This window comes from Phoca vitulina, unplaced genomic scaffold, assembly GCF_004348235.1.
Source record: "Phoca vitulina isolate PV1807 unplaced genomic scaffold, GSC_HSeal_1.0 scaffold22, whole genome shotgun sequence".
In the NCBI taxonomy this organism is placed as follows: Eukaryota; Metazoa; Chordata; class Mammalia; order Carnivora; family Phocidae; genus Phoca; species Phoca vitulina.
Genome location: NW_022589725.1, coordinates 18,817,530 through 18,844,611, shown reverse-complemented (window position 1 = coordinate 18,844,611; position 27,082 = coordinate 18,817,530). Strand labels below are relative to the sequence as shown.

Genomic DNA, 27,082 nt, shown 5'->3' with positions numbered 1-27,082 from the left:
GATCTCTCCACCAATCAGAGAAGTGAAATAAGAATTCTTCCTGGTCATTCAGGGATAAGACCAAATATCTCCCAAACCATTATCTCATAATACTAAAGTCTACATTAAGGAAGAAATACATTTCCCTAATGTAATGTAATTGGTCCAGATGCTGCCCACAATGGAAAGAAAGCCTCCAGGTGAAGACAAGTAGACTCCATTTGTCTAGCCTCTAGCTTCTAAGCTATGATCTGCAGCCTAGAATAGTATTAAAAGTGATGTCTCTTGTGTCAGACTGGGTGTGAGTCCTGCCCTTGAATCTTACTGCTGTGTGACCTTGAGCAAGCTGCTTAATCCCTCTGTGGTTCTACATTCCAAAGTGGGAATAATAATGGTACCACCCTCATAGAGTTGTTAGCTCATAGATTGAATGAATTAATGCCAAGCTCTTGTGAGAACACCTGATCATTGCTAAGTTCTCAATAAATGTAGCCATTATTATTTTTAAAAATGGCAATCTATTTCAGCATTGGTTTGCACATCTTTTGGCTGATTCAGCAGATCCTTCTAAATTACTAGTTTTCTGCATTGTAGGTACAATTATATTCTAAGTGAAGACTTCCCCTCATCCTTCCCTGTAAGGTAAAAATGAGCCCAAATGAGGGTTCATGATTCTCCCTCAGAAAAGGCAGTTTTCCCTTCCAGCAATAATAATTTAAATAAATGAAAAAAAAATAATGCATCTAGCATGCACTGAACACTTACTATGTATCAGGCCCTTGGCTATGACTCTTACATTATCTCATTAGGCATCCTCATGTCCTATGATCTCTAACTTTTATTATTCCCATTGCACAGATGAGAAGACCAAGACACACAGAAGTTATTCATCTCGCTAGAAGGTTTGGTGGGGCTGGCGTGAGTGCAGGCTATTACTACTGGAGCCTGCTGGCCTCAGTTCCACAGGTTAGTGGCAAAGCTTCAGAAACACTCTTCTGGATCTCACCCCTTCCGCCTAGGTCAGATTTAAAAAAGACTTTATTTTCTAATCATAATGAAAGTTAACATTTCGATGCATGACTACAATTGATGACCGAGAGGCCTTTACTAAGGGAGTACTTGGAATTCAGCTAGTGCCCCATCGATCAGAGAAGCCAGGAGCTGGTGTTCCCAGGAAAGTGAGAAGGGCAAGGGAAGACCTTTGGGCAGAGATCTTTAGTGAAGAAGGAAACTGAGGCCAGTGCTGCTGGAACCTGGGTGAGAGCCAGGCTCTGAGAGGTTCTCTGAGGGCTCTCCCTGCCTGTGGGAAACAAGAGGACAAGAGAACTAGCCTCTAGCTTCTAAGCTATGATCTGCAGCCTAGAACAGTATTAAAAGTGATGTCTCTTGTGTCAGACTGGGTGTGAGTCCTGCCCTTGAATCTTACTGCTGTGTGACCTTGAGCAAGCTGCTTAATCCCTCTGTGGTTCTACATTCCAAAGTGGGAATAATAATGGTACCACCCTCATATGGTACCACCCTCAATGGTACTGTCCCTGCTGACAGCCTGGTGAGAGATGACCGTGGCTCCCCCAAAGCAGCCTAGACATGACGATGGCTGAGGTGTGTGAAGACCACCCAGAGGGAAAACACAGATGTTTTACCAAGATCAAGGGGGATTCAAATTGGCAAAAAGAGATGGAAGAGGCTGAGTCTCAAACTCCAACCTCTTCTCACTGAGCATGTAACCCAGGCTATCAGCTGAGAAACGGATGGGCGAGGGAAAGAGAAAAGGGTCTGGGTTTCACCATCTTGAGTTGTGTTTTTGGACACATAAAGTTCCGGGAGGGGCGGAGCATGTGTAAGGAGAGCTCTGCTGCCTGGGTGGGCATGGTTAAGAAACAGTGATTGATCTGGGGAAAAAAAACTATGGGCAGAAACTATGCCTCCTCAGAGAAAACGGAGGGGAAGGGGAACCTCTGAAATGACCTAGGAGAGTGAAGCAAGGCAGCTGCTTTGACTGTGTAAATGAAATAGGTATTGGCCCACTGTCCTGGGGGAACTACCCGGGCCAAAGCTCGTACAGGGGAAGTGTCAGTAAAGAGAGAGCAAGTCCTCCTGGGCGTGGTCTGTACTTCCACATGGCTAAAGTGCCCATGGGAGGAAGGCAGAAATTGGATAAACACCACAACTGTCAGGAAAGACAAAATATTATCTCCAGCAAGACAGATAAGACACATGACTTTGATTTGCCACATAAACTCCTTCTGTCCAAATTCCACTCCCTAAGTGAAGCAAAACCAGGAAAGCTAAAGGCCATAAAGGATGGCAGGTGACTTCCTCATTCTCAAAAGGTAAACCAGCCACTTAATTCATGTCCCCTTGCATTCTGGTTCTTCTAAGATCCTGTTTGCTGGTCACAGAATGTTCGGGCATAGGAAGGAAAGGATTTCCGAAGTCAGTTTGGGTTCAGATTGTAGATGACCTGGCAGAGAAGCTGTGTTTATTTCAGAGGACAATGGAGCCGTAAACAGCTTCGATTGCATCTAGCACAAACAACTCCAGTAGGAAGAAGGAAGACACAAGAAGCCAGGAAACCCCTTCGTAAGTTGGTGGCAGTACCAAGCCTAGACGAGGAAGTGGGGACCTCTGCCCTGGGTCCCTCCTTTTAGCGAGCTCGACTCTGGTCTTTCTGTGGCTGAACCCCTCCCCCCACGGCAAAAAATCTGCAGGGCCAAGTGGATGTACCCTCTAGGAGCCCAACCTCTCCTTTCAGACCACACCCTACACATCATGGGACCCGAGAATTCCCTGACCAAATAGATCTGCACCTGCACTCAGGAACTGCCGGGATCTCTTTCCAGGTTCTGTCTCCTTAAGGGTGACTCGTGTGTGCAGGTACAGGCCCGAGGGGTGACAAGAGACTGCTATTTGAGGAGGGGCTGGGAGGGCGGGATGGAAAAACAGGATGGGGTGTGTATACACAAGTGTTGGCCCTCACATGAGGACACAGCCAGAAAGTAGAAAGACAAGGAGCTAGGCCACAGACTAGGGGGCTCCATTTTACTCTTGCTCTGGGCTCAAAGTGCGAGGGGCAGGCCTGGCTGGCAAGGCCACTGGTGGGAGGTAATACGTGAATGAACACAGGACGGCCACAGTAAAGGGATGTTGTAGAAAGAAAATCTTACAGCTTGGCTGCTTGCTGGGGGCTGCCCTGCCCCTGTGTGGTATCTCTGAGGCTGCTTTTCAGGTCCGGTAATTACAGGTCTGGCCAAGGGATGGGATGGGGTGGGGCTGAGGTAAAGTGGGTGAGGTCCTTTCGGAAAAGGTGGTTAAGTGTCTGAGGCTGCAAAACCCAGGCACTGGCCAGGTACAAGGAACAATGTTTGGCAGAGAACAAGGGGTGGGGCCACTCCTGGCTGCCAGGCCTGGCCAGGTGCTGGTTCTGCTGCAGACATGTGGGCATGCATTCCCGCACTTTCCCCGAGATGAGCCATTCTCTGGCTCACTGCGGGTGAGGGCTGAGGTAAGAACACATCTGGGGATGCAGCTGACCTTTAGGGAGATGACCTCATCTCTGCCTATTACATGTGTTCAAAGTGGCTTTGGGAATCGCAGCCTTTTGCTCAGAAGCTATTTTAATAATGTGATTCTTAGAAGCATCCTTGGAGAATTACAACCCACACCACCACAGGCAAAGTTTCCCTGCTTTTTGGGAGACAAAATGCTTTACACCAAGCGAATGCAGGTTAAATCACATGCCCTTGAGGTTTCTTCCAAGGCTGAGATGCCAGGCTAGTGCTGTCCTGGCCTTCTTTACCCAACGTCCAAAATCTTTATCAGTGTTTCTCTACTGGCTTAGCATGCCTAGAGAGAGGAAGTGAAACTGGTGAGTCATTGTGTTGGTACTGAAAAGGCACCCTGATAAATTCTGTGATCGGAGGCAGAGGCTGATAAAGTAAGATTTGGAGCATTTTTGTGGGTTCCAATTAGACTAATTAGTACATTTAGATCATCCTTTCTATGTAAGACTGTGGATGATTATAAGCCATCTTCAGTCTAGTTTGTGTTAAGATGCCGCACAAGGAGAAAAGAAGTTAAACCCTGAAAACTTCATAACACAGAAGATTCTTTGTTTTGGAGAGATTATTGTAGATTTGGCATAAAACCGTGTATTGAAATATCCCAATGTCTTCATGGGAAGATTCCTTTGGAAATCTCTGATTCTAGACATGGCCTAGGATCTAAAAGCAGAAAGGCTAATCTTGTAGACCAAGACAGAGACTCTGGCGAAGAAGGAGCAATAAGAATATGCAGATCCAGTGTGAGGAAGTCCAACTTCAGGGGAGAAAAGAGAGGAAGCAAAACTTCTCAGAGGAGGTGAGCAGTGACAGAAGACTTTAGCTACTACCAAGTGGATGCGAGGTTTTTTTGCCAAGCAAAGAAATGCAGGGAGAAACAGCTAGAGGCCTTAGTCCCTGGAATATAAGATTATTTCTTTCTGGATTCACTGGATCTTCATGATACAAAGAAAAAAAGTAAAGTGATGTGGCCACTGCCTCGGTAATGTAGGGACAACTACCCCTCTCCTGATACCTAGTACAGTGACGGGGAAGGGGCTGCACAGAGGGCTTGGGCAGTGGCCAACAGAAGTCTTTGTCAGAGCACGGGCACAGCGCAGGATCCTCAGCAGCATGATGGTAATTACAGTGTTCACAGGAGGCAGCCATGGTATGCTGGCTGACAGAAGGTGCCAGAAAAATAACTAAGAGCGTACTATTAGTTGTAGATTCCCACAGAAACTGGTAATGAGACAAGGTTTTGAATTTACAAAAGTAATTTCTTTGGAAGGTGATGGCAGAAAACATTGCTATAGGAAGAAGAAAGTGATACAGGGAAAGGAAGGTAGTCAGTTCAGGTGCCTGCCAAGCAAATTACCATTGTGTGCAACTGAAGCTCAGTTCCACTGGGCATCTCTGGGAGACAATGCAGAACATACACCTCAGGGTTATCTTGCTCAAGGGGCAAGGGTGGATCCACCAACTGCCATCAGTCATTGGTTAAAGGTTTCTCCTAGAGAACTTTAATTTCTTAGCACTTTTGGCTTGTCCTGAATTGGTGATATTTTTATCAAGTTCCCGTGGCCATCCATCAGACAGTTCCTAGTCATGGTGGCATGCCTTCTTCTTCAACCAACTCTCTCTCTCTGGCCATCCTTGAAAAAACATCTCATTTGATTTCTTACAGGTATCTACTCTGCCAAGTGAGTAAGCATGATATTTGTTAGTCAAAAGAAGTATAGTCGCAAAGACAGGGGTCTTAGGCTATTTTCAGTTGATCTTAGATACACAACCTTCATTCTTGGCCATCAAGCCACTCACTTCCACCCGGGCCCTCAGTTAATAGCCAAGCACTTTAGAGGAGTTCCACATTGAATCCTCACTCAATTCTACAAGTTAGCTGCTATTGGAATGATCACGCTTGCTTCAGAAATGAGAAAAACGTGACTGGGGTTAAAGAGCTTCCCAAAGCTACAGCAGTTCATCCCAGGCCTGTTTCCTGATCTAAGATTCTTAATGACCACATTCTCCTGCCTCCAGTTACTCACAGAGAATGTGTGTTTCCATCATAGGATGGCACAGACACAACTGATGGACTTCAAACAAAGATGACAGAGAAACAGTAAGAGTTGTTCTTAGAAAACTGTAAAAGTTTTTATAAACATGCATAAGGAAAACTGCCCAAATCACAGGTGTCCAGCTAGCCGAATTTTCACAAAGCAAACATACAGTGCAGGCTTCCACAACGAGGACGTGACCAGAATCCAGAACATCGCCCCTTCCATTTTCCACCATCCTCAAGGTAGCCACTATCTTGGCTTCTAACACCATAGATTATCTCTGCAAGATTTTGAACTTTTTGTAAGTGGGATATATTGCACTGTGTGAGAATCACCCATATTGTTGCATATAGCTGTAATTAGTTCATGCTCACCGTCTCATATGTAAATATGCTATAATTCATTCATCTGCTCTGTGGTTCATGGACTTCTGGGTAGTTTTTAGGTTGGGACTACTGCACACAGTAAATTTATGAAACCTCTTGTACATGTCTTTTGGTGTACTTATGTCTGTACTTCTGTTGGGTATGGATGTAAGAATGAAATTGCTAGGTCTGGGTATGTACGCCTTCAGGGGAAACTTGGATGCAAAAGTTAGCATTTCCTCAATGAGCTCCCTTCTTTTCAGGATCTGACTGCTCAGATAGCTCTTGAAGGCCTTCACACCCATGATTTTTGTATTTTATTCAGTTTTTATAGTTTTTTATCAGCAGGACATTTGTCTGCCACAAGTTCCTCCCTCATATAGGAAGCAAAAGTATACTCCTTATACATTTTAATAATTTACATATACGTATTTAATTTTGTATCTTGTTTATTAAGACAGACTAAGTCTTACCAGAAAAAAAAATCTAAGTATAAGGGATATTACTGTTACTATTACTCTGTGACCACATTTTTCTTAACTCTAGCTTGTTGTTTGGATTATATTTTCCACTGTCTTTAGAAAACTGTTCACAGTCTGTTGTGTAATTTCAGATTTAGAAACAGACACATGTTGGAGTAAAGATGTTAAACACAAGCACCTTTCACAGTGGCTATTGATCATTAACTGTCCCCAAATCACTGCTCTCTAGCCTCTGGCCATTCATGGTTCCTCTGGCTTGCTACTCTTTCCCATGGTCTAGGTCTCATGTTTAGCCCCTTTTTGTATATCAGAATCTGGCAATTCTGGGGAGGGGGGCGGTGACTACCTGTGAACGTGAAAACACAAATTGCTGGGTCCTGCCTCCAGAATCTAATTCTGTAGGTCAAGTGAGGCCCAAGAATTTGCATTTTAAACAAGTTCCCAGGTGAAGCTGATGCGGCTGGTCCAGAAACCACATTTTGAGATATGCTGTTCTAGTGCCATCTCTATTTTTCTTGAGTAATTGTGAACTGTTTTTAAAAAGAAGTTATTGTGTCTACCCCAGCTGTTTCTAATTTCCTCATGCTGGATTGCGCCCATCAACTGGAGAGTGATAAAACATAGGATTTTAAAGGGGCTGGACCCATGTTCCTTCTGCATCGATTTTAAGAAAACAAAGCAATGGTATAAATAGTTAAACAGGTCTTTCCCCAATAACTAGGAATCAAAAGCTCCTTTTCAACTCAGAGTTATATTTAGAGGAGCTTTCTTTAAATTTTGGACATATTTGGGAGGAGGGGAGTTAAACGGAAGGTTCCTGTATGACTGAAATCTCCCTCCTTCCATCATTTAAAAAAATGTCATTTATGACTGCAGGCCTGTGAAGCCAAATTTATTTATAAATCTCAGTAGCCCTCAGGTTCTGGGGCAATCTAAAGACACAAACCTTTCTTTGTTTTTAGGTGAAATATCTGTTGGATACACATTTTATGCATATTTGTCCAGATTTAGTCAAAACAACACAAACTCTCAGCTATCAGGAAGTGTACTGTGATGTACAGTAAGTAAAACAAACACGAGGTTGACTTCACACAATGGCATTCATGGCGTTTTGTCAACTTTTAAAACTTTACAGTACGGACTGTACAATAGCAGCCTCAAGTATAACACGCTGCCCTTAATCAAAGCCCCATCTACCCGCAGTGGAAGGGGCCGGTGAAAGAGACTTTTCCTTTGCATCCAAGATGAGAGAGGCAGGGCTGTTGCTTGGTTTCACTATGCATACTCAGGGCAAGGCAGTTTCCATGTAAGGGAAACCTGCTGCTTTTAACAGAAGATAAATTAAGCCCTCGGGTTAGAGTGAAGCCTTTTAGGTCAGAATTCAGATGATAAAAGAAAACGGAGCCTTCCCCAGTTGTGTGAGAGGACTGAGAGAGAGGTGAGGTTTATCGGCTTTCCTGCTCTGGTGCTAATGAATGATAAGGAGCTCTAATTTGAAGACACCCTGGAGCTGTTAAAGTGTGTGTGAGATGCAGACAATTCATCAACAGAGCAATAATCTTCTCCCCACACAAATGGCAAAACCAGTTTGGTGTCTTCAGAGTTTTTCTTAAAGTCTTAGGGAAAAAACAGGGAAATGGAAACTAAATTTTATAACACCTTGTGTGTGCCAGCCAATATTCTAGTTCTTTACCAAGGGTCAGTCATCTGATATAATCCCCATAATAACTTCTACAATATGGTGCCATGTTTTCAGGTGAGGAAACTGAGGCACAGAGTAGTTAGATGATGTAAAGTCTGTGCCTCAGTTTCCTCATCTGTAAACAAGGGTGCTCAAGGAAGAAATAGATGTTTAAACCCACAGCTACCTGACTTCAAACCCATTCTTCCCCCGCTAGCAATGATATATCTATATATATTTTTTAAAGATTTTACTTATTGAGAGAGAGAGAGAGCACGAGCAAGCAGGGAGAGGGGCAGAGGCAGAGGGAGAGAGAGAATCTCAAGCAGACTCCATGCTGAGTGCAAAGCCTGATGCGGGGCTCAATCTCATGACTCTGAGATCATGGCCTGAGCCTAAATCAAGAGTCAGTTGCTTAACCGAGTGAGCCACCCAGGTGCTTATATGCCTATATATATATATATATATATATATATATACACCTACCTCTATATATTTATATCTATATTTGGACATAAATCACCCAATTGGTGATCCTTTTCAGGGAGTGCATTTCAGAATTTCTAAGTAAAGCACAATAGGTTCAAAAAGACCTGAGGTGATTCTGAACCACCTCCTTGATCCAGGGCATGCCCTATTGCTTTCTTATCCCCTGGACCAATTGAAAAATCATTGGATAAATAACAAAGGTACTTTAGTCTAGTGAAAAACCACTGGGGTGGGAATTTGGAAATTTGGGTCAGCTCTGCCACTGATACCTGTCACTTTAGGTAAATGACTGAACCTATGTTCTTCATTTAATCAATATCCATTTACTGAGCAAAGATTCAGTAATATCTCTAATGTTGCAGGCTCTGTACAGATGTTCGTATAAGCCATGCCTTCTACTTGTAAGTTGCCCATGGTCTAGTAAGGAATCCAGACATGTGAATATGTTTGACATTCATAATTAGGTCTGAAGACACAAATTCCTATAAGGGGTTATAAGAATATGGATCCAACTCTTGCCTCTGCCTGGATGGCGGAGGAATCAGGAGAGAGGAGAGGACTGAAGGAATTTGCCAGGCTGATACAGTGAAGCAGAGAGGGGAGATTCCAGAGTAAGGGAACCACATATGCAAAGACATAGGGTCATATGCATAGATCTGAATGCCATTTAATAGAACTGAATCATAAGGGACATGCATATCATGCTAAAGAGTTTGAACTTTCTCCTGCAAGTGAGACATGGAAGTTTTTGTAGGGCCAAGAGGTAGTTAAATTTGCTTTTAAGGAAAAACAGTAGTATGACAAATGAATTCAAGGGAGATGAGACTGGAAGCAAAGAAACCAATTACAAAGCTGTTACAAAGATTCAGATAAGATACGATGTTGGCTTGATCTAGAAAAGGTGTGTGTGTATGAGAGGGGTGGTGGGCAGGGAGAGAGAGGTGCTGGTTCCAAAACATTCTTAAAGTAGACTAAGCAGACAAGTCTTGGCAGTCAACATAATTAGAGTAATGAGAATGATAGCAGAATACACTCCATGAGAACATGAATTATATTTGTTATCCATTATATGTGTTATGTATGGTGTGCTTCAGGCAGTATGGGCCACATAAGAGTTGCTCTATAAACAAATGAATGCATGAATGATGAATTCCAGAATGTACATGTGTAAGAAATTGCATATGTATTGGGGCGCTTGGGTGGCTCAGTCAGTTAAGTGTCCAACTCCTGGTTTCAGCTCAGGTCATGATCTCAGGGTTGTGAAATCGAGCCCCATGTCGGCCTCAGCACGCAGCAGGGGGTCTGCTTGAGATTCTCTCCCTCTACGCCTCCCCCCACCTGCGCATGCTCGCTCTCTCAAAAAAATCTTTTTTAAAAAAAGAAATGCATATGTATTGATATATGTATACATCATTTACATGTTCATATCCATGTTGATATCAACTATGAAGTACTGCTGAATAACAGGAAATTTGGACTGAACTCTAAAGACCTCCAACATCCCTTTGTCTTCCATGTTTATAATGCACAGTATTTTAGTTCCACTTGGTTTTAAGTGCAAACTAAATCAGTTATTACTATTATCATTAATATTACTAATTGCAGTGGATTTACCAAAATATTTCATAATTTCTGTGCTTATAACCAGATCTTGCATTCTATTTCCTTCCTACGGAATCGTTTCTTTCTTACCAAAATGCATCCTTGCAGTTTGTTCAGAAGGGCTGTGGATTTTTATGAATGTCAAGCTCTGTTTCACCTTCATCTTGAGTGAGAGTGATGGTCCAAGTAGAATCTAAGGTTAACAGTTAATTTTCTTTAACACTTTGAATATATTAGCCCATTATCATTTATTGCTAATGAGAAATGCCCTTGTCTGCAATTGGATTCTACCACCCTGAAATTCTCATCTCTACCTACTTCACATTTGAGACTTGTGACTTTGTCATAAGCCATGAAAATAGCCAGGTAGAGGGGTGCCTGGGTGGCTCAGTGGGTGAGCATCCAATTTTTTATTTTGGCTCAGGTCATGATCTCAGGGTCATGAGACTGAGCCACGTGTCAGGCTCTGTGCTCAGTGTGGGAGTCTGCTTAAGATTCTCTTTCTCCCTCTCCCTATGCCCCTCCCCCCCAACTCAAACTCTCTAAATATACATACATACATACATGCATACATACATAAAATCTTAAAAAAAATAGCCAGATAGAAAATCAAAAAGCTTAAGGCTATGCATGTGTGGGGGCAGCAGTGATGGGGACATCTCTGAACCTTCCTCTCACTTTGCTGTGAACCTAAAACTACTCTGAAAAAAATTAAAGTCTTCAAATTAAAAAGTGAAAAAGCTTAAGGATTTATCTCAGTTTCTGAGAAACATTAGAAAAGATAAAAATATCTTGCCAAAGCTAAATTTAAGGCATTCCATATGCAGAATATTCAAATCCACTGCATTTCCTGTGGTGGTTTTGGTATGGAAGAAGCAGTTTAGACACTGTTATAATACCAAAAACTACTGTCATATCAAGTAGATATTATTATTTGTTATCAAAAATTATGATTTATATATTTTGTATTTATTTAAAACTGTAATTAATTATTTATTATTACCCAGAATCTAATTACTGTCACTAACATCAGTGGCACCACCCCAGTTTTACCTAGCGTCCTTTTTTGTATTATTGCAGAAGCTTGAAAACTGGATTCTTGTCTCCTTTCATTTTATTCTCAACCAGCAGCCCGAGTGATGCTTTAAAACATAAGTCAGTCAACTGCTCAAAATGTTCCAATGGCTTCCCATCTCATCAGAGTAAAAGTTTTATTTGACAGAGAGAGAGAGAGCACAAGTAGGCAGAGCAGGAAGAGGGAGAGGGAGAAGCAGGCTCTCCAGCTGAGCAGGGAGCCAGACGCGGGGCTCGAACCCAGGATGCAGGGCTCGATTCCAGGACTCTGGGATCATGACCTGAGCTGAAGGCAGTCGCTTAACCAACTGAGCCACTCAGGCGCCCCCAGAGTAAAAGCTATTTTACTGATGCACAGGACTCTACTTGATCAAGCTCCCCATTGCCTTGCTCATTTATTTTTCTCTTCTCCTCCTTCCTGACCCCTCTCCAACCATGCTGACTTTCAGGGTATTCTTCAAACTCATTAAACACACTCCAATCCCAAGGCCTTTGCACTTGGTGTTTCTTCTACTCTCCTCCTTCATCTTTGCTCACGGCTAACTCCCTTGCCCCCTTCAGATCTTTTATCAGATTTACATTATCAGTGAGACCTGCACAAAATTCCCATTCCAGTATTTCCCATCCCCTCCCCACTTTAATTTAAACTCTTTCACTAGAATGTAAGCTGATCCATAGTAGGTACATGATAAATGTTTGTTAAGTGAATGGATAAATGACTAAATGGATTTTTTTTTCCTGAGCACTGTGCGAGGTGGCTTATACACATGTCATTTAACGCTCAAAATCATTCGGACATGTAGATACTATTATCTTCATTGTACAGGAGGGGAAACAATAGCAGAAAAATCAAATAACATTCCAAAATTCACTCAGCGAAAACAAGAGACTGACACCATGACCAATGTTCTTTAAGCCTCTTCACTTTCCCTTGCGCTGAAAAGCTGAAGGTCAAGGTTGTCCTCCCAAACAGGGTGACATATAAAGCATGGCCAAATGAAGCACATTTCTAGAGCACCATGTGGGTCTATGCAATACAATGCACAGCACTCTACAACTCAGCATAAAGGAAAACAGACATTTCTCTCCTAGTTCTTATTACTATGCTGCCTGAACTCCAAATATCTGTCAAACATCTACATGACATAGATTAACCACCTTAGAAATATACCACTTTATAATGTGTTATGTATATACAATTGCCTTCTTAGAAAATAACAAGATAAATATATCACATTTACATATTTTTCCATATGTAACAACACACAGACCCATTTGTGTGTATATTCTTTCATACTCATATGTTATCTGTGCTTCAATTGACGCTTAATGGGGTCTTGCTCCTTGTTGAGGGAAAGATATCACAGACCTTTTCTAATGTAGAAATGACCTTTTTGCCTGACCTGATTATAGACATTCTCTTGCCAACAACGTCTGAAGCTGTCTCTGGGCAGGATGTGTTGGGAGAGGAGGGCAAGGGAGTGAATTCCTTTCCACACTTGGCTGTACAACACCCTTGGGTCACACTGGGTCAAGGAAGTGAGCTGAGGAAGCATGTGACATTCCTGACCCCTTTCATCTCAGAGACCCAGTCATGATGGCATCAAGAAATATGAGATGTACATTCCATCACACATTCAAGCATATATTGAGCACCTGCTGTATGCTCAGCTGTGTGCTAAGCACAATGAGGATTACGCTGCAGTATATGAAACATGATTTAATCATGCAGCATGCTATCAGAGAAAGCATATGATCTAGACAAGTTTGTCAACTTAGAAATTAACTGATAACTTGAACATAATCCAATAACAAACTGCATAACCAAGTTGCACTTTGGGTAGTCAGAAAATAATAACATAATTGTAGCCTAGAATTTTCAGAAAAGTTTTCATAGTGAAGGTTTGTCTCAAAAGACTGAAAAGTATGTGGATTTGCAAAACGGAAAAGTCAAGTTATTTTAAGAGAGAAAACAGTTTAAGTAAAATTAGGCAAAAATTAGTATAATTTGATTAGGAGAGAGAAATCCATTTGCCTGCTAATGAGAAGATTATAGGGATGCTTGAATGTCTGCATAAGAAGCTGATCTCCCACATTTATGCATTAATCTAGAAAATTGTAACAATTTGCTCTGCAGTAAAGGCAAAAGACTCATTATCCCCCACCACTGGGGAAGTTCTAAAATGTGTTTCTAAATATTTCCCCTCAAGAAATATTTCCATGTAGATGATATCCACAGGAGTTAGAACACACTAATGATGTCATGCCTGATTCTTATTAAATATATTAATGAAACATTAATTCATTCCAGAACTTAATGTTATGATTGTCATAAGACAAGCATGAACATTATAAAAACCAAATAGAGGTTCCCTTGATGACTGCACCCTAGTGGTTCCTGTAGCAAATTTTGGGGATATTCAAACCAAATCAATAACATCTCAAATTGCTGCTGTGGAGAATCATGGTTTGAAGCTGACTCTGATGTTTTAAATCTTACCTCTGAAAAACAAGGCCAATTCTGGCTTTCCCTTCCTATCTCAGGAAATGCTTTAGAATGAAAATAAGGAGAACAAGAGCAAACAGTCATGACTACTTTGCCATGTCCCAGACACTATGCTAAGCTACTACACCAATTAATATTTTATTTGATCTCCAGTTTACCTATCCTACCTGCTCCTGGATGAAATGCTATGGTTCATTTATGATCTTTGGTTAAAGAAGACTTCCTGATGGTTAAAAACATAAAATATTCATCCCCATCTTTCTGCTCATTATATGGAAGAAAAAACCTTCCCTTACAGTAGAGGATCACAAAAGGCCCCTAGGTCATTGGTGCAAAGTCCTGAAATGTGGAAGATTTGGGAAATTAAGAAGCATTCACTGATGTGGGGAAAACTCTGGAAATTGATTTTTTATTTTTTATCTAATTGTAGTCATGGCCTGGTTTTCTAAATGTTTGCCTCACCCCTGAAAAAATGAAGAAGGGATACATGAAGATTATGTAGTCTCTCAATTTTAGAAAGTAAGGTGCCCCATGGTCTTAGGCCTGGTTCTCTAGGGATTCCAGTGCACATGGCTTATTGCAGGTGTAGGGAAGATGCTCTTAAGAGAAGGGGAATTAGGATGCCTGGGTGGCTCAGTCAGTTAAGTGGTTGCCTTTAGCTCAGGTCACGATCTCAGGGTCCTGGGATCGAGCCCCACGTCAGGCTCCCTGCTTAGCAGGGAGCCTGCTTCTCCCTCTGCCCCTCCCCCATTCATGTGCCTGCTCACTCTCTCTTTCTCACTCTCTCAAATAAATAAAATCTTAAAAAAAAAAGAGAGAGAGAGAGAGAGAGAAGGGGAATGAGAGAAGCAGGATGGGGCAAGGAAGGAGATGAGCTAGAGTTTAGCCTCATCCCATGGGGGAGCTCAAGAGTGAGAACTGAACCACAGAGTTGATCCCACCTTGGGAATGACCACTTCTACTCATATGTCAGTCACTTATTGGCTGTCATCTGTCCCCTTGGTGGGAAAAAAGTCATTTAACCTCCAATGCAAGGTGTCTTCAATTTGGCCAAGGACAGTTTTCCAGAGAAAAGAGAAGCAATGAACCTTTAGCAGCCAACGTTCACAGCAACTTGTAGACAGGTACACCAGCGTGGTGGAGGTGATCAAAGTGGGGAATCAACTGACAGCATCCACACATGCATTATTCTAGAACAGGCAGAATGGGATGTGCTTTATGGGGGCTATGTAGGCTCCCTGGAAAAAGTAGCACTTAATATTGAATCTTGAAGAAAAAATAAAACTACCATAAGCAGAGATCTATTTGGAAAGGTTCTTCCTTGTTCTTTTGATATCAGACAGTAAACACTACAGAAATTACACATGAAATTCTGGCATTTCCAATTCCTCCTGTGGCAGCAGCTAGGTGCCCATTTCCATCTTTTCTCCTTTTCCATAGAACACAGTTGTAGGGCGCCTGGGTGGCTCAGATGGTTAAGCGTCTGCCTTCGGCTCAGGTCATGATTCCAGCGTCCTGGGATCGAGTCCCGCATCGGGCTCCCTGCTCCTTGGGAGCCTGCTTCTCCCTCTGCCTCTTTCTCTCTCTCTCTCTGTCTCTCATGAATAAATAAATAAAATCTTTAAAAAAAAAAAAAAAACACAGTTGTAATCAGGAGGTGGCTGCCCAACCACAGGACACATTCCTTACCCTTCTTGTAGCTGGGTCTCACTCTGGGATGAATTCTCACCAATGAGAAAGAAGTGACAGTGACAAGACAAATGTGTCCCTTCCACTCTTTCTTTGCCATTTCCATCAACTGCCTATGGGATGGCAGAGATGTAAAGTAGTGGGAGCCTGGTTCCTCATTCTCTGTGTTGAGAGGCACCATCTGCTAATTAGAACCATAGACATGAGCCATTATACATTCCATTGAATTAAAGCTTCTATTTGTCATATCAGTATCTTAACTAATATTCTTCATTATTAAGAAATTAACAAAAATTTGTTGAAGAGACTGTCTTGGGGGGGTGGGAGGATGGGTTGGCCTGGTGATGGGTATCAAAGAGGGCACGTTCTGCATGGAGCACTGGGTGTTATGCACAAACAGTGAATCATGGAACACTACATCAAAAACTAATGATGTACTGTATGGTGATTAACATAACAATAAAAAATTTTAAAAAAAGAAATTAACAAAAATCCTTTTGCCAGATGAAACTAGAAAACAGTCTCTCTTCTGATGCTGTATTTCTTTTCTAGTAGTATCTTGGATTTTGCTCACCTTCTTCTGTGTACTTCATAGTTTTGCCATGGGCTGGTCACTTCCTTGCACCATGACACATTTTAAGTTATAGAAAATTCTGTTTCCACCTATCTATAGCTGTTCAAATTTTGCAATAAAGAGAGTGACTTTGTCTATGTAATGTGAAGAAGGCTTTACTTTTTCTGATACCCTACAAATTCCTGTTGTCAATGTTAGGCTTAGCCAGGCATGCATCTCTCTATTTGTGAAGCCTTACAGTGCTTTGTAATATCAAGGTGGAGGCTTCTACATTTTGACTCCAAGTTCTTTTGAATAAGGAGAGGATACTGAAGGATTGGCCTGAGGAGGGAGGGTGTTTTCCTCCAGCATTTTGGCAAGAAATGCTACTTCCCATTTGTGGATCCTGCTAAAAATGCATGCCCAGTTAGAGAGATACATTAGGTCTATGATACTTCCAGAGAAAGGAGTAGCTCAGGGATTTGACTGTTTATCAATTTTACACTCAATGTTACACTATGTTGACATGGAATGAATACTATAATTCAGTCAGACTTGAGTTTTAAAGTTTCTTTCAAATTAATAGCGATTTCATCCTATTGTCAGAGAAAGGAATGTGACAAGGTTGCTTTCAAACTTGGGTAGAAGCTAAGTAAACTGCATGCAGGAAAAATAATTAGAAATAGTCTAGAATGACAAATCTTTCACATTTATAAAGCTTGTGAGTAATTAAATGATAATGTCAATGTATCCATAATATTAACTTTAAATAGTAGACTATACCTGTAACATATGCTCACTCTAATAAAACAATGGTTAACGCAGGTCCATCTACTTGTAAGGTTTTGCTCAGACAGAAATGGAGTAGAACATATTGTGTAGCACTGACATCACAATCCTTGGAGATATGAGTTCATATTTTATATTTAATCCTCATGTAAATTTTATATTTCATCCAGAAAGAAACAGGCACAAAGGAAATAAAGGCCAATCCATGTAGCAGGAGTTGACAATGTGCACATGGAACTTCAGCCCAATGGATCTCTGATACCTACATTATTCTGAATATTTCTACTGGGTTCTAAAATTTACCAATAACATAAGTTACTATTACCACATATGAGCTAGGAAAAAAGTCCAATTGTTTAGTCTTCCAAGTTAGAAATTCTCAGTAAAACTCATTAGAGTGACTTCTTTTGAAGTTCTAGAAAAAGAATTCTTTAACTAGAAGCAGATACTGTATTTTCTCTGTCCCACGAAGGACACTGTAATAGCAACTTGCATTTCATAAGACACTGGAGTTTTCTAACAGTTTAACTTAACCATGAATCACTAAAAGCAGGTTATGTTCTCCCCCCAGCTTCTACTCCTCCTTGTCACATAACTTACTCCTTCAGACCTGTTTAGCTTTGAAAAACATGTTTCCTAACACACAGCTTGTCTTCATAAAACTCTATTTGAGTAATCCATGGTGTCTGAGAAATGTCCTATGACCGCTTTTTGACCCATTGACAGAGCTGTAGGTTTTACCATTTTCCTTACTACAATGCCCTGGATAGCATTTCAAATACATAGAGTCATGACCTTTATTGTTTGCCAGATGGGCTGTGAAATGTATGCTAATGTTCATAATAGGATTATACAAGGTTGTTTATTGTCTGAAAAATAATGTGAGCATTATCTTCTTTTCTCCCCCCACCCGCAACGGGTTTTCCCTTTAACAGGTATTAGGAAGTCTAATTTTGATTAAGTAAATATCAGCTTTCAGCTTTACAAATGATGGTTCATTTAGGCACATACTTTAATGGTATTAAGGGTGGAAAACAAGAAGAATTAGCCAGGTAAACTAAAGTACAAAGAAGGCATTATAATATGGATCCACGCATGGCAACTTGCGGCACGTACATATTTCATGCTAGAACTGAATACAGTGATTCAAATTAATTCAAATATGGGACAAAGGACAATATGTATGCTATGAATGTGACACTTAAAAATACAGAATACAGGGTGTAACCACGGTGTCACTGTCCTTCAAATGTTTTGCTTTTTGCTTTGTATATACCCATTCATATGTGATCCTATCTCTTTTCTTATTCTGGAACCCCACCAAAAACAGATGCTCAGTTTAGGAATTCAGGTTCAAGCAGTTTATTCAGGAGGGGATCACAGGTCATACAGCAAAGGAATGGGAAGTGAGATGGGTAAGAAAGAATGCCAATAAAGTGTGTGTTATAGAGAGGGACACAGCTGTGGGCAGCTAGAGCTCAATCCCAGTGGGGATCATATGAGAGGCTCTGTGGAACATGCCTCCACTGAGGGGCCAGGAAAGGCAGGTATTTATTCATCAACAACTTTCCCTCATTGGTGGAGGGCCACTCCTGGAGCCTTACCAGGCCACGTGCAAGCCAAACATGCCGCAGCTGCCAGAAGGAGCTATCAGGCAGAGAAATGCAGGAAGACATGGGTCTGCCTAGGAACTCTTTGAAGTGAACTCCAGTATAGGTTGAGGGGATGTGGGCAGGGAACCCACAGACTCTGTTCCACATGCCAAGGCCAGTGTGTCCCAGTGAATGTGGCTACGTCTGTGCTGTGGTATGCTGGAACCAGGGCTTAGGGTCCAGGAGAACCCAGCTTAATCTCGTTCTATCATTCATTTATTGCAAATAGTTTTTGTATGCCTGGTGCTTGGGGCCATACTTTTAGTAGGACTTCTTGGGGACTGGAGCCTGGTATCTATATCTTCCTCTATAAGACAGGTATGAGAGAGGTACTGCAAGGATTAAATCAGGTAATAGTTGCATAAAAAGTATCTGGAATCATGCCTGGCTTATAATAAACACACCACAGATTTTAGGGCCCTGTCCTCATTCTCCCAATCCTGTTTCTATGTCCACCTTCCTCATCAGTGATGCTGCTGATGTGTCACAGATAGTACACCTCAGGGTTCCCCAAGACCAATTTCAAGTTTGGTGATTCACTCGAAAGATTCACAGAACTCAGAAAAGCTGTCATATTCATGATTATAGTTTATTATGGTGAAAGAATACAGATTAAAATCAGCACAGGAAAAAGGTACATGGGGCAGAGTCCAGAAGAAATCAGACACAAGCTTCCAGTTGTCCTTTCCCAATAGGGTCATATGATGCACTTAATTTTCCCAGCAGTGATGTGTGGCAACATGTGAGAAGTGTCGACAACCAGGGAAGCTCACCCAAGCCTTGGTGTCCACAGTTTTTATTAGGGGTCAATCACATAGGCATGGAGTTAATCTTAGCGACTCCAATCTGCAGCCCCCAACAGATCAAACTGATGCAGTATGGCCCACAGCTCTAGGCATATGAAAACCATTCAGCATAAATCACATCGTTAGCATAAACTATCTGGCATGGCTTAAAGCCTTAGACATAAACAGACCTTCTTATCAGGCAAGATATTCCCAGGACTCAAAGGTTATCTCTCACCAGCTTGTCAAGGGTCAGTAATGAACACCTTTGGAATATGTAGGGTTTGGGCAATCCAAGACTGTGGAGTTAATGCTTTACTGCACGGGATGCCACATCCTCTCCCTGGCTCCATGGCATACTCCTTCTTCTGGAGCCCATTCTCCAGAACTATTTAGAGTCAGTTCTCCAGAAGCCTAGAGGTTTCTACAAAAGCCACTAGATAGATACTTCTGGGGTCATCCTAAGCCCTGCTTTAAGAATGACCATCTCAGCCCATAAGCCCATTATCAGGGCTCAGTCCCTCTCCTGCCCCCACCACCCCCCCCAAAGCAGATAGCCTGAGTCCTCCCAGAATGTGAAGGTAGACAGATCACCTATAAACACATGAATGCTTTTTTTTTGAAAAAGATTTACTTGAGAGAGTGTGTGCATAAGCTGGGGGAGGGGCAGATGGAAAGAGAGCAAGGGAGAGGGAGAGAAGCAGACTCCATGCTGAATGGGGAGCCTGAAACAGGGCTCAATCTCACAACCCTGAGATCATGACTCAAGCCGAAATCAAGAGTCAGACCCTTAATTGAATGAGCCATCCAGGTACCCCCACATGAACGCTTCTATGTCTGTATGGTCCAATACAGTAGCCATTAGCTACATGTCATTATTGCATATTTGAAATTTAACTAAACTGAGATGTGCCACAAGTGGAAAATGCACACCAGATTTTAAGATTTAGCACAAAAAAATGTAAAATATCTTAATATTTTAATAGTGATTACTAGTGGAAATAAATTTTAGATAAATTAATTAAAACATATCATTAAAATTAATTTTACTTTCTTCTTTTCCTTTTTCTCAATGTGGCTATGAGAAAATTTAAAATTACATATGGCTTGTATATTTCTAACAGACAATGTTGTTCCACATGGAAATGTGACATGTGGGACAGGAGGCTGCAAGTACACTCACAGGTCTTTTGATTTCCTCTCTGGACAACGTGACCATGTACCGTGACTGTTGTATAAATATATCATGGAAAATCGCAGATGGAGACAAACAGTTTACAGCTAATGACCCTAAAAGTTATCACCAAAAATAGCAATTTTATAGATTTGAGCACAGCTGACACACAAATTTTTTTAGGCACACTTACCAGTGAGCATGATTCAAATCTTTGCCTCCACTACTGTACTCTACCAATTTCACAGTCATTTCCACCAAGTATTTGTAAGTAGGCTGTGCATCACGCCCCCCTCTGATACCTGCCCTTATTATTCTGTAGCCTTGAAGAGCTCCTGACTGTGGAGCTATCACCAGAAAAACTGTCAGTGAGATGCAGATGCACTTCAGACTTCCATTTCAAAAAGCTATTTGTACTCTCTCTACTCAACGCCATCTTTTCCCCTAGTAAAATCAGACTGTCGCCATCCTGGCTGTGGTCATCTGAATCACACACAGACTTAGAATTGCTCCCCCTTCCTCAAATATCCAGTAAATAGCAAGAGAAGACAGGAATTACAGGTAATATCTCAAATGATCCAGAGAGCAATCAAGAGTCTTTAAGAAGTGTCTTCAGTAAAAGGATAAAAATTGAAGAAAAGAATCCACCTTATAAAACACTGGCAATGATATTGTTCACAATAAAAAGGAGTTTTATTTTATGAAAGACCCAGGATGGTCTTTATTCAAGGATGTTTAATTTCTAAAGCCCCAAACCAACATGGTTTTAAGACAGGAGTCAAGAGCAGGATTTCACATCATGGTGTCACCAGGGAAAATGTATTAAAAAAAAAAAAAAAAGGACAGAGTGAGGGGCGCCTGGGTGGCTCAGTTGGTTAGGTGACTGCCTTCAGCTCAGGTCGTGATCCTGGAGTCCCAGGATCGAGTCCCACATTGGGCTCCCTGCTCAGCAGGGAGTCTGCTTCTCCCTCTGACCCTCCCCCCTCTCATGTGCTCTCTCTCTCTCTTTCTCTCTCTCAAATAAATAAATAAAATCTAAAATAAATAAATAAAAAAAAAAAAGACAGAGTGATTTCCAGGAAAAAAATGTAATGATTATAAGGCTTAATTTTTTTCCTATTAAATTGTATTGGTCCACGATGAAGCTCTAGAACAGCACTGTCAAAAATACAACACAAGGCACAATGTAAGATATGTATATAATTTTAAGTTTTTTATTAGCCACACTTTGTTTCAAAAAAGTAAACAGAGAGGTGGGGCGCCTGGATGGCTCGGTTGGGCATCTGCCTTTGGCTCTGGTCATGATCCCAGGGTCCCTGCTCAGCAGGGAGCCTGCTTCTCCCTCTCCCTCTGCCTGCCACTCCCCCTGCTTGTGCTCTCTCTGTCAAATAAATAAATAAAATCTTAAAAAAAAAAAAAGTAAGAGAGATAAAATTAATTTTAATAATATATTTCATTTAACCCTATACATCCAAAATAAATCATGTAATCAATATAAAATTATTAGTGAGATATTTTACATTCTTATTTTCATACTCTTTGAAATCTAGTCTGTGTCTATCCACAGCACATCATGATTCAGCCTGCATTTCAAGTGGAGAGTAACTTCCATATTGCACAGAACATTCTAGAAGTCATAGAATGACTTCCATATCACACAGAACATTCTAGAAGTCATAGAGTGACTTCCAAATTGCACAGAGCTGGAAAATAACCATCTTTTTCTGCTCTAGTCAGTGGGTCTGGTAAGGGCCTCCTGTCTGCACATATTTTACAAAACATTAACAAATTTTTAGTTGAACACAGACTTAGAAAAACTGTATTATCCTATTTGGTACCATCATTCTCTTTCCCTTAACTGTGCTTACTGAACATTTTATCAAATTCTTTTGTATATAATTTCTTGAATATATAGCATCTTATTAAACATTTTAGCAATAGATTATGAACCCACATTAAACAATAGGAAATGGATTCAGAGAAATCAACCTGCTTAGGGTCTCAGAGCTAGAAACAAGCTTGTGTGTCGAAACCTCGGTCTGTCTCTCAACTGAGATTTCCGGTGCATCACCCCAAACAGCACAGGATTGGAAAGAGTGATGGCTTGTAGCCAAGGTGAACTGTCGGACCTAAAGTGACTCAGAAAGGCCTGGGATTAAAGGCACAGAGCTGTAAGGCTTTCAGAGCTCTCTCCAAAGGGAAAAGAATGAAAGCCCTTGGAAAGATCTGCAATTCCATTTGGGTCTTAGATCTTATGATAAGACACAAAGCCACCACCTTACACTGGGGAAGAATGAAGCTATTATTTGTAAGTCATTTACAAACACATTTCAATTCATGAAGTCACATTTCATGTTAATTCCTGGGAACTTCAACTCCAACTCAGTCACTTTGAGGAACTGCACTGCTGGAACCCAGAACATCTCCTGAATCAGCCTAGTGTTTCCAGATATTTAAGGCTATCAACCTCATGGAATTTTTTCACCCTTCACCAACCTGGAGTTCTGAGGCAAACTATTGAGGAAAGTAACTTGGTCACAGGCTTTGACCCCTGAAAAGAACAAGCAATTAATTGGTTGACTTCTTTGTAAACCTAGAGATAATAACTAGATGTCCTACTAATCTACCACACAGCCTATTGGTTTTAGTCACTCCTGAGCCCAGTTTGCTGACTTCAGTTATTTAATCAATGTCCCATAATCCTAGCACTTTAGATATTTACTGGTATATTATATATACATCTTTTTTTAAGATTTTATTTATTTATTTGACAGAGAGACACAGCGAGAGGGAACACAAGCAGGGGGAGTGGGAGAGGGAGAAGCAGGTTTCCCACCGAGCAGGGAGCCTGATGTGGGGCTTGATCCCAGGACCCTGGGATCATGACCTGAGCCAAAGGCAGACACTTAACGACTGAGCCACTCAGGCGCCCCTGGTATATTATTTGATTGCAACTCAGCACTCACCAAAAGTGCCACTAAGAAAAAAAGATATTTTAAAAAGGCAGACTAATGAACACAGTAACTACTTGGCCCTTTTTATCAGTGGTTTTCAACCTTGACTTCACATTAGAATTACCCAGGGAGTTTAAAAAAAAAAAAAAAAGCCTCATTTCCCAGCAGAGATCCTGATTTAATTGGTCCAGGATGTGGCATGGGCATCAAGAATTTTAAAGCTCCCCTGATGATTCTAACATACAGCCAGGGTTGAGAATCACTGCTCTATATTCTCTACACATTATCCCTTAGTTATGTTAGCAGTGCAAGCTTAAGCAAAGTAAATGGACCATATTTCCTAAAAATGCCTTGAGACAATAAATATGCAACGTTATGCCCTTGGTTTTAATGACAAGTAAATAAAAACATCCAGCCAAACAATATTTCTGCTGTGGATATTTTGTAACACTGAAGATATGAACTAACATACATGATAAATTCTTCCTTAGATTAAATCCCAGGAAAAACAAGGAGTGGTTTTTTTTTTCTTTTTTTTAATTTTTGGAGAGGAGAGAGAGAGTACTCGCATGTGCGCGCAGGTGGAGGGGCAGAGGGAGAGAGAAGGATAATTTCCAGCAGGCTCCACACTTAGCACAGAGCCCGACTCGGGGCATGATCTCAGGACCCCAAGATCATAATCTGAGCCAAAATCAAGAGTCAGTCACTTAACCAACTGAGCCACCCTGGTGGCCCCCCCTTTTTTTTCCCAGAAAATGGTATATTTTATTAATCAGATGAGATAAAATGAGCTTTTCATTTCAAGTACCTGGAATATCTATAATTTTGTTCCTTATAATTTTTTCCCTCAGAAAAAATTGCCTTTGTCATGTGTTATTCTCAAATTCATAAGGCACATCCACTCATTTTTGGAAGTAGATGGAGTATAATAAACAATAATCCATGCTTTTCTCCATTGAATGGAATCATCTGTTAACTTTCCTCACATGTTTTGTTTTGTTTTTTTTGCCCTTGCCCTTTCTTGTGACCCTATCTTTGTTACGTTTTCTCCATTGTGGTCAAAGGTCACAAGGCACAGTCCTTAGCATGCCATGCTCCGGATCTTTTTCTCTTTATCTCCCTCACCATCTATTAAAGTTTAATTGTCCTGGATGTCAATTTCCTCCTAATAATGCCCTACATACTAAACTTCATGTCAGTCTGCTTCTTGTGGAACTCCATCTGGGGCACACCCATGAGGCTGGCACAGATATTATACCCATTCTACAAATGAGTAAACTGATACCTAGTGGATATTAAATTACCTGCCCAAAGTCCTATAGTGAATAGATGAGAGAACTATAATTTGAACCCATATTTGACTTCAGAGCTTACAGCCACAAGAGCATCATTACCAAACCATGGCTACCAAATGGAGTGTTTTCAAATACTTTAAAAATAAGCATCAGTGTTTTGTGTCCACCTCTAGGAAACCTCTGGAGAGTTCTTGGGATCCACACCTCCAGAAGAAAGGGGAAGGAAACAGGATTGGACAGGAGAAATTGAGCTGCAATGAAGCTCTAACAAAGGTCTCAGGCTTTGGAGATCTCTGGAACTGAGGTGGCCCTTTAATTGGGGTGAGAGGTCTAGGCCCTTTTACCCCCGGTAGTGATCAGTCACTGCATACAGGCTTCCCTTGGAAGGGGATCTCTTCTTGGGAGAAATACCTAAGGGCCCTTTTCTGCAACATTCCAGCAGCTGGGGAGTAAGTTCTCCATTTCTGAAGGGAGATCTTTAAGAAATATGACGGTCTTCACCCCACGATTGTTCTAAGGAGACCACATCCCAGTGGTTAACCCAGAGACCCTCATCCTCAAAGACTACTGACCAGGTTCAACATGACCAAGCCAAGTAAACAGAACTTAGATCAGAATAGAGGAATCCCTTTTTTAGTAGTGGGCTTGGTAGCAGTGATTAGGAGTGCCTGGGCATGTTGAAGAGATGAAGGAAAAAATGTCCTACCCTACAACCTGACCATGCCTCTGGGCTGCTGGGCCCTCATGAAATACCTGCTACCAAAGCACAAACTACTTGTGATGAAGCCTCTTCCTAAAAAATAGCAATATTCAAACAAACAAAATATTCAAATGAACAGTAAAATAAAAAATATACACCCTATTTTTTTCACCACCAGCTCTCAATTTCTTTCCCATCAATGAGCTATAAATTGATCAGGTTCAATTTGGAGGTTCAGCCTCAGAACACATGTCCCATGCTCCCCCCCTCCCTTTCATAGATTAAAAAAAGTAGTCATATCCAAGCAAATTCTCCTGATACTTGAAATAGAGTTTTAAATATAAAATAAAATTTTACTTAAGTATTTATCTAATTTTCTAGGAATCTTTTCAACATCTGGCTCTTGCTGCTATTGGGAATCAAAGTTCCAGCTAACAGAGCAGAATTTTGTAGACAGTAATTTTGGTTTTGGTGAAAGCAGCCTTGGGGGTCCTAGAAGATCATATCCCAGTGGGTATGAAACTTGCTTATCATTTGTGAAATGGAATTAAATTATAGGCTGCACATTGTTTCTGGACACAAAAGCACACAGAGCCCCAATTCCTTGCACATGAGCCCCAGAACAGGTGGGCTTCTGCAGTGATGAGCGATGGCCAGGACCAAATGGGGGTGGCTTCTGGAGTCACTGCCACTATTCTTGGAATGGCAGTCAGGTTGATATTTTGGGAGGATAAAGTTAAACCAAACACATATGACAAAGTAAATGAAAATCATAAATAGATTAAAAAGAAAATTCATGCAGAGATCTAAAATATATTGCTCTAGACAACATGATTCCCCTTCGAGGAAGAACTTGTTGTCCAGCTCCTGGAAGTGTAGTCAACAGAGGGCCTTCAGCTCCCAGCACTTTCAGGGACCGCCTCAGTTGCAGAGAACTGCTCTGTACCAGGTCACTCCCCTTCTCAGGGCAGCCCACATCCAGTGAATGACCAATATGAAGGAATAAAGGTCTGGCCATCTCAGCCCCGTTTGGTACAACTCTGAAGGGCCTCTCTAGCTCCAGAGTTCCCTGAAAGGTTGGCCAAGGCTGTCACTGGATCTGCATTATTCTTAACTTCCCCTCCTAATCACAGTTTCTGCTTCCTGGGAAACCTGACCTGTGACAGGAGCTAAGATGATACAGACTCATAAAAGGATCATTTTCTTCAGGCCATTTTCCAGTCAATGTCGGAATCCCTTTTAGCACTACTCTTACATGGAGTCATCTCCATTTACCAACCCATCTTTGGGCCACTATGACAGAGACTTGAATGCCCCCTGACAAGTCGAAATTGATATCCCTGTCACTCTCAGCCCTTACAACCTGTTCTTCCTCTTGCAGTGATAAAGAACGAGTTGAATTTTGCTTTCAAAGCAACACTTCCTCACACCTGTTGTGTAGGGTTTTCAGTCTAAATGTCTCCAACTCCTTTAACTCTTCCTCAAAGGTTAAGCTTTGGAAATCTTTCAACATCCTGGATGTTCTTTCCTGAACATACTCTAATTGTTCTGTTCAAAACAAGATTAATTTCTCTCTGTAAGATATGAACATCATAGGAGTGGGACTGTCACTCACTTTGTAATTGTAACAGCATTAGCTATTTTAGCAACCACATCAAAATATTTACTTATATTGAGCTCAAGAAATTTTAAAAGTAAAAAAATTTAATAAATG

General features: G+C 41.3%; 1 pseudogene; it reads left to right on the top strand.

Annotated features, from left to right (window-relative positions):
* Positions 1 to 1,055: 1,055 nt before the first annotated feature.
* The window catches only part of LOC116641956, a 34,073-nt pseudogene continuing 8,046 nt past the window's right edge, over positions 1,056 to 27,082 (top strand).